Below are 11,543 nucleotides of genomic sequence, written 5' to 3' on the forward strand. Positions count from 1 at the left end.
TGCAGAGGCCCAGAGACAGGCTAGAGCTGGTGCAGCTGGTGTCCATGCAGTGAGCTCTTGAACTGATTTCAGAGAGGCCACTGACCTGGTGGCAGACATTCCATCCTGGCCTCAACCCGCTCCTGGCCTCATGGTCCTGCCACTCTGGGGCTGTGGCTGATCCTGGTGACCATTTAGGATCTCTTCCTGTCTTAAGTTAATTGTTAGGGCAATGGAAGAACTGGCATTGATCTCTTCTCTCTTTAGAGAGCAATAAGACCCAAGGGAACGGCAATGAGCTGTGCCATAGGAAGATCAGATTGGGTGTTAGGGAAAGGTTCTTCATGAGAAGGTGATCAGGACCTGGAACAGGCTGCCCAGGGAACTGGTCTTATGCCTAAACTGCCAGAGTTCAAGAAAGATTTGGACCAAGGCTCTCAGGAATAGGGTTTAGATTTTGGGTGATCCTACGTGAAGACAGGTGCTGAAATCCTTGTGGGTCCGGATTCTGATCCTTGTGGGTCCCTTTCAGCTTGGGATATTTTGATTACTTTGGAAAGGCTGATAGAATATTTCATTTGAACACATGAACAGAATAATAATCTGTTCAAGTGGAAGAAAAAATTAGAGAATGAGCAGTAAAGGATCAGGACAATTGCCTCCAGTGATGGGAAATAGTGAAGCCAGAGCTGTTGTCCTAGTAAGCAAAAAGGAAAAGGTTAAGTTTGCAGATGGTTGAAGATTATTAAAAATGGCTGAGTGATTCAGCTTTTCAGCAATTAAGTTACTGAATTTCTTTATCAGTAAGATGAGATTTCATCTATATTGTCCATCAGATTGTGATGAACAGAAAATGGTAAAAGCAGAAGACTATTTCCAGTTTATGAGCCACAGATTCCGTCATACTTTTTAACTTAAACCGGAATAACATTACAGAGATGGTAACTTCCTATGCAACAGTCTAGAGAATTGCTTGTAAAAAAACTCAGTCTTGAAATGGTTGCAGAGAGCTGGATGCTGAGTTAGTTACTAACAATAGCACATTCTACAGGCAATATAGATGTGTCAGTAGATAATGAGTTCAGGCAGTATTCCCCATTTGCTCCTAAAGGGAAATACTGCTGTTCTTGACAGCACTGCACATTCACAGTCTTCTGGTTGTGCAGGATAACAAGTAAGGCTGAAATCAAGCCACAGTAAACCTAGCCATACAACTAGTCAGGGATGGGAAAGAAGAGCCTGTGTCTTCCTTAAGATTGAGGAAAACCATAGCTATAAACTATGCTCAGTATCCTGAAGTGAAACAACCTTCATCTTAACTCATCTGAACTATTCCGAGCTGTGAAGGCCATGAGGATGCACTTTCAGCTTCTCTGAAGCATGACTTTAGTATAACTTCTGTCCTTTTGACAAGGACTATTGTAAGGATTTCCCCATGAGACATGTAACATGCTGTCCATTCAATGGGAGTTTTACCTGATATTTACCTTGTCTAAGTCCTTTACCAAAGTGATTTCTGTTTCACTAGGTACATTCAATCTTTCTCGAGGAGAGGAATCTCTAGTTCAATCAATAGGATGGTTACATTTGCATCATTCTTCATTGTTAGGTTTATGCTGCACGTAGTTGATAAAAGGTGAAATAGTTGGTAGCAGCCAAACCAGAGAGAATAAATACAGAACAAATTTAAACTGGCAGCCAAATGTACATTTTATCGACTTGTACTGATTTACAATTGCTAGTAGACTTCAAAATCTTTTCCAAAGCTATAACCAAGCTGCTAAGAGAAGTGTTATCTTTACATGTGTTTAAGGAGGCTAGTTTATTGGAGCTATTTGTTACACAAGAGCAAAAGAAAACATTATGTATCAGGACTTAGAAGCTGGCACAAAGAATGAATGAATGTCCATGCAAGTTGTAACCCTTAGTGAAACCTAGAAATTTAACAGAATAACTTAAACCTAACTACAGGTGGGAGCATGGCACAGTTGCCATTCAGCTGCAGAACTGAGCCTTCCATAAAATACTGCACTAGTTTCCTTGTTTTTAAGACATGGTCATAAAACAGTATTCTTCCTACTGCTATGTAGTAAGCTTCATTGGGACTGACACCATTCCAACAGGATCATAAAACATCTCAGTTTCCTAATCCAGGCTCTAGTGAGCTAAACAATTCTGCTTCTCTTTGTTAGGTCAAAATGAAAAATAGATCTCATACTGGACTGAAGCGAGTCTTTTCCTAACACTGTGGTCATTTTTGGTCTCTGTTCAAGGATGCTTAACTGAAACAAACCACCTGGTGTATCTTTGTGTCTTTCTTTCTGCTGAAACTTGCTTTTTGATTGGTTAGGGGGCAGTAATGACATATGATCTCTCCTCTGATCTCAGATCCATGATGCAAATAAATAATCAAAAGTGAAGTTAAATTTGGCTTCCACAAAATGCTTACTGACTTTTTGACACAAATTTTCCTTTGTGTAGTTGGGAATCTCTTTCACACATTACGACAATTTTGTAATTCAAAGATGTTGAAGTAGCCTTTGACATACACTCAGATTTCACTCTCCAAACCGAGAGTGTGGCTGCTCTCAAAACATATTTAGGGAATTTGATCACACTAATACCTGAAATCACTTATTTATCTTTTCTTCTATGCCTCATATGCCCCTGTATATTTCTAGAGGCTTTTTCATGAAAATTTTAGTGGCATTTTGGTGGCTCTTCCCTATTTTTCTTAATTTGGATTTCATAGCTGTAGGAACACAGAAGTGAATGCAAAATACAGAAAATATAATATAGAAATATAATTCTGCTTTCTACATTCTTGAAAAGAAAGGGGAAAAAATGTGAAAAACATAGCAGGTAGTTTGAAAACTCTCAGTCAAAATTCAAGAAAATTTCCATTTCATTTTATTATTTCTGTATGACAGAACGTGCACATTGATGATTTTCACATTTGGTGTCAGAGAGTGTTGTATGTTTTACAGATTATAGCTAGCTCATTCTGTCTGGCCCTGTGCCTCTTAACTCTTGAGTCATATATCAGCTGTGAGGTGTCAGCTATCACAAATCAAGTGTCAAAAGTGTATTTTCAGGAACAAAAATGAAGATAGAAAAGCGACTTTTCAGCCTGATCACGTTGATGGCAAAAGCTATGTCATTCCTAGAGATCCATGAGGTGGACTTGAAATGAGATATTAAATCAATGTGCTACTGTAATATATGAATAGAGCTCCTGCAAGTGCACCAAGATTTCAGATAGACATTTCTGAAATCTCCACTGCACTTGCACATTAGCTTAATTTATTCTCTGAAAAGGCAAGCTTTAAAATCCTGTGGTATTATGTATGTTTATAAAATCATATTACCACCTCTGAGAAGGTGCTAAGAAGCAAAGCTGTAAAATGCAGATATATAGGCTTCTCCATATGGATGACTGCTTTCTGCAGTTGCTGACACCCAGCTCATCTTCTGTTTGCATACAGTACAGACACAGTGTAAGTATACCATAGGCTATAAAGCCAACATGGAGGAAAGGAGAGTGGGATGGCTGGTAAAGCATGCTGAAGGGAAGCTTAGCTAGGTGGAATGCAAGACTCCAGGATTTTTCTTCTGTTGATGTGCATCCTGCCATTCCCATTCCCATGTCCAATGGCAGCCAGGAAGTCCAAAGATGCAAATACTTACATCTGACAACAAAGGCCAAAATGAGAAGAGCAGTGCTCTCTTCTGCACCCACACAGCTGCCACTTTGCAACAGAGACACTTGTGTGGAGCTGAACACTTCAGATAGTTGACCATATTCTAACCTACTGGCTAATTGGGCTCAGAGGTTGCAAGCACATCTCACGTAAGCATGTGGGTCTCTGGCAGCTAGCTCTGTGGCCATCTGCCACCAGACCTATGGGTCACTTCAACAAACGGTCTCTGCATTCAGGAGCTGGCACTCCTGTCAGTCACCAGCTAACTTGTCATGAGGCTCACTGTCAGTCAGACACATTCACTTGGTAAACAGACAGGAATGACATATGCAATAAAAAGATGGACAACACAGAGACAGTCAAGCATAGGGCTTGGTCAGACATACTCACTGGTTAGTGGCTTGCTCATATACAGCCAGCCCCTCTTACCTCCTTTCCTATCCATTTTCCCACTTGTTCCTGATACATCTCCACCTCTTCCTTTCCCCATATTTCACCTCTTCCCTAAATATGCCATAAGTTTGGTTCATTTCCACAATTGTTAAAACATGCCACAGTAAATTTTACAGAACTTCACAAGTCCCCTCAAAGACTCAACTAAAACTTTCCTCATTCCCATACTATTTATGATAATCTCATTTTCCTTGTTCTTATCAGTGACAAAGCTCTGGCTGACCCTCTTCAAGGCTATGCTTCAGCAGGTCCTTCAATGGCCTATCAACCAGCAACCTAAGGATTCCCATATTTGTTATTGTTTTGTTATCTCCTCTTCCTCAGAGTCTGCAGTATCAGAATATTTAATTTATTATTTTTCTTGTTTCTTCTTGTGTTTTATGCCGAGAAGCTGTTAGCTAGATATCCTCACGTTCTATATAGCCTTGCACATGCCCTCCCTGGAGAACTACAGTCTTCTCAGAACACAAAATGAAATGAAAACAAATCATATTGGCAGTCTGGGAAAATGTTCTTCGGTCTGCACATTAATTCCAATGGAAAGATAAAACATTCTTGTTCTTTGCAACTGCTCACAGAAATGCCCAAACGCTCTGCTTTGAGCATAAACATTCCATAATTAGAGATTTCAATGCCTACGTTACAGCAGAGAAATTTTGTCACTTTTGAAACAAGCTGTGAATATCTCCATTTAAAAAATTTTGTCCTTCCAGAATTTCTTTGTTATTCCAGCAACCTCGACAGGTTTTAAATGTGTTCATCTCTAAATGGATCTTTTGCCAAAAAAAAAAAAAAAAAAAAGAATTACTCTTCAAGAAGTTAAGCCTATATTCTTCGTATCACTAAAGTGCCAACCAACAACAGAAGTTATCTCCTGTGTCACAGAGGAAAGAATGAAAGAATAATTTCTTGTGATATTATCCTGTTTAAAGATGGCATTGCTCTTTGTTGCAATAGAATTCTCTACTTTTTAAAAAGAATAAAATTATACTCTATATTAGAAGAATTAATACCTTTTCATTATGTACTGACTAGAAACACTACTCTGTAGCAATGTACTCTGTAATAAGGCCATTCACACCAAACTACTTTTGAAAGAAGAAATTAGACAGTAATAGGGTGATTAAATTTTCAATAAAATATTTTGACATCATCGTCATGATGATAATGAAAAGCATTTTAATAGGATACTATTTCAAAGTAATGCAAAAGTAGACAAAAAAAGCAGACGTAACAGATTATACTCATTAAGATAATTTCATTGCAATTAAATGACAATATTTTCTGTGACAAATTGTTTTGTAGATTATGATGAGACGAAATATTAATTTCTAATCTCATCTTTATATATATCCATTAAAATTCTGCTGAACGTATTACTCTGTTGTGAATTGAAACATAAACAATGGAATCACTTTTGTACAGCAAATATCCTAACTAAAATGACTATTGAAGTATTTTCCTGAAGAAAGAAAACATAGTTGCAAAGTACCAATCTTTGAATAGTACCTTAAGAAGACTTACATATTTTTATTTTTACTTGCCTTTACATGTTATGATACTGGTTTTTTATGGTACAGAAGCTTATCATATAAAAAAATATAAAAGAGGGATATAGAAAAAATAAAGTTTTATTTACTAAACAAATTATTAAAAGTGGAGACAGCTGAATGGGTGAAAAAAAAGAAAATAACCATAGGCACTCCATGGAAGATCCTGTTAAAGGGTGAGGGAATTCAGAGTGTTCCATTTCTTGGACAACTTATGAATATTTATGTCCTTTACAACGCTTCACAGTTTGGTTTAGTCAGTGATAGGTAAACCTTGTAACCATTTGAAAGCTAAACCTCTCAAAAAGTAAGCAGCCCCTGTGTACCTCAGTCCATTTTCCCAGAAGAAAAAAAAATTGAAAAATCACATCTTCTGTCACCTTTACCTGGCAGGTTTTCAGAAGAGGCTAAGGGCTGAGCATACCTGTGATTAGGAAGAGGGTATCTTTACACTGATAATGTTTTGCATATTCATCCCAAAATACTTGTATATCTCCAGGAGAGTTTTCTGGCAGGCTAAGAAACTTCAAGTTATTTTAAACCTTCAATGAACCATCTATCATTTTTCTATACCGTGTACGTTTACTGAATAGACATATGCTACTGAGGAACACTGTATTTACTGTTGGAATACTTAGAAGAGAAAGCATTTAACTTAAAAAGCCAGGGGCAAACAGGTTTCAGGCAGTATGTGAAATAATTTCCTCAATGTTATCTGCTTATACTTGTGCTTCTGATGCTGCATATTCAGTTATCTGTTTATACCATAAATCAGTATCTATGTATAAATGGTGGCATGAATTGTACAGAAAGTTGTAGATTGGCTCCTGAGTCTTCAAGCCAGTCCTAAAGACAAGAGAACACCAGACTTCTCCCAAAACACTTTAGTGAAAAAACGTGAAAACTTTTAAGGTACAAGTGGATTTGTATGTGTATGTTTATCGAAAAACTTACATAACAATAAAACAATAGCACAAAACAATTGTTTATTGCATCATGAAATACTAATTATACTGTGTTGGCAAAGCCAGTGAGAAACTGGTTATCATCACTTGCATGTCTTCCCTAATGCAGGAAGTTAGTTCTCCTCAAAGGTTCATGCAACTCATACATCTGTCATTACTTTTCCCAAATATAAGTAGAAGTGTATATCTATATTTGAAGTCAAATAAATTTAATGGTAGAAGGCAAAATGTTCCATTAATTCCAGTGTAGGCCATGAGCAAGTGAAAAAGCCTGCCAATAAGACTTTTAATTGCACACAGCCCATTTGGTTAAAGCTAGTCAAGCCACAAATTAGAAATAATAAAGCTAGAATCTCTTTCCTTACATTTTGCTCTGTAAGAAATTGCAACACAGATCAGATGTAAACTGGATGAGTCAAAAATCAATGAGGATGCTCAGTAGGTATCATTCTATGTTGGTATGTGTGGCTGAATGCAGCCACAGCTGCACCTGCTGCCATGTTTCTAAGGTAAAGACAAGTGGTTTGGAATGTGATTTATAAAAAACTTGTTCTGAAAGAAGCTATTCAAAAGCATTAAACTATAAACACTGGGTCATCTACCCAACTGATCAGAAGATTTATTATTCTTTGTCTAGATCTGTGGGTTGTTGGCATTTTTGTATCTCCTCATCAATATCCAGTTTCTTAAATTTCCAGGTTTTTTGGTTGTTTTTTTTTCTCCTCTAAAAGAAAGGTGAGTATACAAACAGGATAAAGATGGGCTACTTTTCTTCAACTCCTGGAAGCACACAATGCAGCAAGCAAGCTATGGTTAATGCATAGCATCAGAACTGTGGAGGACTGGGCACAATTTCTAATTCAATTTTCATCTATCTACAGAACGTAATCATCTCATTCATCAACTAATGCACAATTTAAGGTTTGCACACAGGTAATGAACAAGGAGAAACTGTAAAGTATACACTGCAGAAGACCATAGAATGTTGCAAGAATGACAGTTGTTGATAGCTGTGCAGTATATAAGAAATACATCAGTTATAAAAGGCTGTTTATTTTTTATTCATGCAAAATAACTCAGAGCACAGGCCCTATCATCAGAAAATACATAGCAATTAAAGTACCTGTGACACACCATGCTCAAGCATTAAATGCATCTAAAAATGTTTACCACTGAATATCATTAAAATCAGCAATTCTGAAATACAGGGAATTCTTCACAGGGGGGGGAAAAGGATGTCTCAAAAACAGAACTCTTTTAAAAATCCAAGCAGACGAAATGAAGACAGTGGAGTTTTTGATATCCATGTTTTTAATTCTTAACACTTAGTACAGCCACAGCTCGAAGGACCAGCATGCAGTGACCAGCATGTTGCTGATCAGATAACAGGCAGGGTCACGAGCTCTGTTGTCCTGTGCCTGGTGTAGAGTTGCCTCAGATTACATATACCTACATGTACATTGAAACTATTGTATAGATCAGTTTGACATATTCTGGAATTAAGCAGATTTGTGAATAAAATAAGACTGTGGCCCTTGTAATAAATCAAGGGCAAAATCAATTAAAATTTTAGTTGTTCTTAATTTTTATCAGGATAGCTTATGCCTCTCTTTTCTGAGTTTCTCAAAAAGAAAATCAGAGTATAGGGAATCATCATTTTCTCTTGGGTGACTTGATGAGCATGTGATAGAATTAAAAAAAAAAAAAATGTTTCTGTGGCTGACTGAGATAGAGGAAGAAAGTAGTCTACATAGACAGCTGTAACAGATCTGCAAAGCCTACTATGCTTTATATACCAGTGGTAACGGTCAATCTAAAGCAGTTACAAGCTTTCTTAAAGGCCTTCTTCCCTATCAGCAAGTGGTCAGTGCCCACGCTCTCCCACACTGCTGCTTTATATTATAGATTAAACAGAAATTGTTGCTTTTATGTTGCTTTATTTATTTATTTTTGTGGGGTTTGGTAGTTTAGGTTCTTTCTGGTTTGTTTGATAATTGCTGAGGAGAAGTTTGGATATAGGTTGGAGATAAAAACAAAGCTAAAATGCTATATCTACCTCAGCACTCAGGTAGCATGCCACCAATTTTCAGGCTGGCAGACTGTATGAAAACAAGATCTATGCAATCACTCAGTAACTTTGAAGGTGTTAGCCAGTTTCAGCTGAGTATGAGAGATAAGAAAGTTTATACAGATTTCATAAAGATAGATAATCAGGCAGAAGAGAGACAAGGGATTGAATGTTTGGAAGTCAATGTGTATAACTTTCTATCCAGTAATCAAATTTCTAACAAATTCTATCTGTGAATGTGGCAGCCTGCATGTTATTGTCAGAATACTCTGCAAGAAAAGATGCAAGGTGTATGCAATTCTTTTGTTATAATTTGGGCAAATAGTCATCTGAGAGGTAAATCTATAGGAAATAAGGCTGCATTATTTTCAGTGCTCAACCAACTAGTATCTTTTATTTCTGAAGGTGAAATAAATGCAGTCAGTCTGAAGTTTCTTCAGATAAACAATGTGATGGGGTTGAAGAAGAAATAAAATTAATTAGTCTCTCATGCATCTGAGGTCATGCAGATATGCACTGGGAGCCTCCACACTGGTGAAGCTGATCGCTCTTGATATTGCTAATTCCAGCTCTTGCAACAACCTGACTCACCTGTCATATCTGAGCCACAGAACTCAACTTGAAACCTGATTCATCACTTGGCTTTCTTTACTGATGCACTACTGGAAGTATAAAATGCATCTGGTTAGTGATCTATGAGAACTAAGAGCACTTGCAGCTGTCTCATAACTCAGTTCAAAGGTAATGATCCCAAATTCTCTGTTTCTGTCATTTGTTTCCATTTCATACCCCTCAGAGTGCTATTCATGTACACTACTTGCCTATCAGGCATTTTTATTATCTTTTGTATCTGTGTTTAAGCATACAGTCCCAATCCAGTGATGGTTAGCACAATCCAATCAGTTTCAGAAGATGGTAGTATTGGATGCTGTGCAGTGTAAAATGTGTAAAATACCCCTTCTATAACCACAGGTATTTTGTTTCTATCAGTCCAGGCTCAGTGGCTCACTTCAGTAACACTTTTCAAATATCTCATCTCATATTTCAGCACTTCTAATGTGTTTGTAATGTGTACATCTTGTTGTCAGTACTACCACATACTTCTCATGTTTTTCAAGCTTGCATAGCGGGTGTGAGACTTTACAGGATTTCTTATTGTTGCTTATTCTCAATTTTTATTGCATTAATTTAGCCTATAATAAATAAATGATATTTAAGGCAACTATTAAGGAGCTTAAGGCTAATAAGTGAGTGAGATTTTTCCAGTATTTCAACTTCTTAAATTATCTTTAATATGTACTTTCTAAGTGGAAATAGCATAACATGAAGAGGGGAGGGGAAGGGAGAGAAGAAAGGGTAGGGGAGGGAAGGGAGGAGAGGGGAGGGGAGCAGGAAAAGGCAAGGCAAGGCAAGGGAAAAAGCTTTCTGCTTGTATCAAATCCACAGAAGGAAAGGCTAATGGCAGTTTGGAGATGTATTAATACAAAACAATCCATTGTTTAAAGTAACAGACTCAAAACCTCATGCAGATTTCAACTGTTATGATCTATGGTGAAAGGAGAAACAATGTCTCAATCAACTGTGTAACACCTTGACCTGTGTTTTGCCTTCTAGATTAGTTTAAGGTGTTGGATAAAAACTGCTGCAATCAAAGGTGTAAAACTGTAATTCAAATTTGCTAGGAAAATATATTTTTACTGAGATATTTAGTCAGACTCAGTAACTCTGAGTAGTCAGAATTCAGTGTGACTTCCCAAAGCCATTTCAAAAGCCTTTTTCTAAGACTTATTCTTCATGTCTCCTGTAGTATCATGATTCAGATCAGTGTGTCTGACTGACATTATTATCTGATAATACTCAAAAGGCAAAGACTGTGTTCTCATTTTCTGTTTGGATAGCTAGAAACTCTGATACTGTTTGATGTGGATCAATATAAACTTGAGACTGAACCAAAAGTCAATAGCTAGTGAAGCCAGCAGTCAGGCTTAACGAATTCACATCATCTGGCATTTGCTGGTGAATATGTCATGTTCATATACGTTCTAAATAAGCCAGGGTTCTATTCAAAGGTTCTTACATACAATTTTGTATTTAGGAACCCACAGAACACCATGGTTATCCGTGCTGCACTGGCAGCTCTGATGAGGACCTCAGGAAACTTGAAGACTGGCAAAAGTCTTGGCTGAAGAGGGAGAAGGACCGTGACAAGGCAGCTCTGCCACTACTTTCAGATGCTTGACCATGTTTGACTGCAGAGGAGTCACCAGCAAGCAGCACACAGGCCTGTCCTTTACATGAGATGGCTCACCAGGAGGGAGGATGACTGCTAAATAAGACCTTTTAAACTCCCAGAAAACACCAGGTAGTTCCAAGGATAAAGAAAATAAATGGGGTGACATTGGCTCAGATCATGATATGTGCAGACCATTTTTTTTTCTGAGTGCATATTTTTGCAGGTGAGTTATTTTCTTTGCCTATCCTTTTATGGACACAGAGCCCAACATGAATGATACTGCCAGCAGGGCTCACACCTGTAGCAGCTCTGGACTGATGTCAGTGCCATGTGCCCATTCCCAGCCTCCAGAGCAGCCTGGAGCCATGCCCCGTCCTCATGCTCATCCCATGCTGTCATAATTTCTACTTCCTTATCCTCTCCCTTGAAGTCTGCCCTTACGTTTGCCCTTGGACTTTGGTACGTGGCCTCCTTCAGGCCTTCCCTCCCACAGCCCCAGATCTGATCCATTTCTGCTGTTGGCCTGAGGCTCCCAAGCTGGGCTGAGTTGCTCCCTGGCCCTGCGAACACCTTCATCCCCAGCCGTGCCTTGCT

Source organism: Meleagris gallopavo, chromosome 6 (assembly GCF_905368555.1).
Source record: "Meleagris gallopavo chromosome 6, MGAL_WU_HG_1.1, whole genome shotgun sequence".
Lineage (NCBI taxonomy): Eukaryota > Metazoa > Chordata > Aves > Galliformes > Phasianidae > Meleagris > Meleagris gallopavo.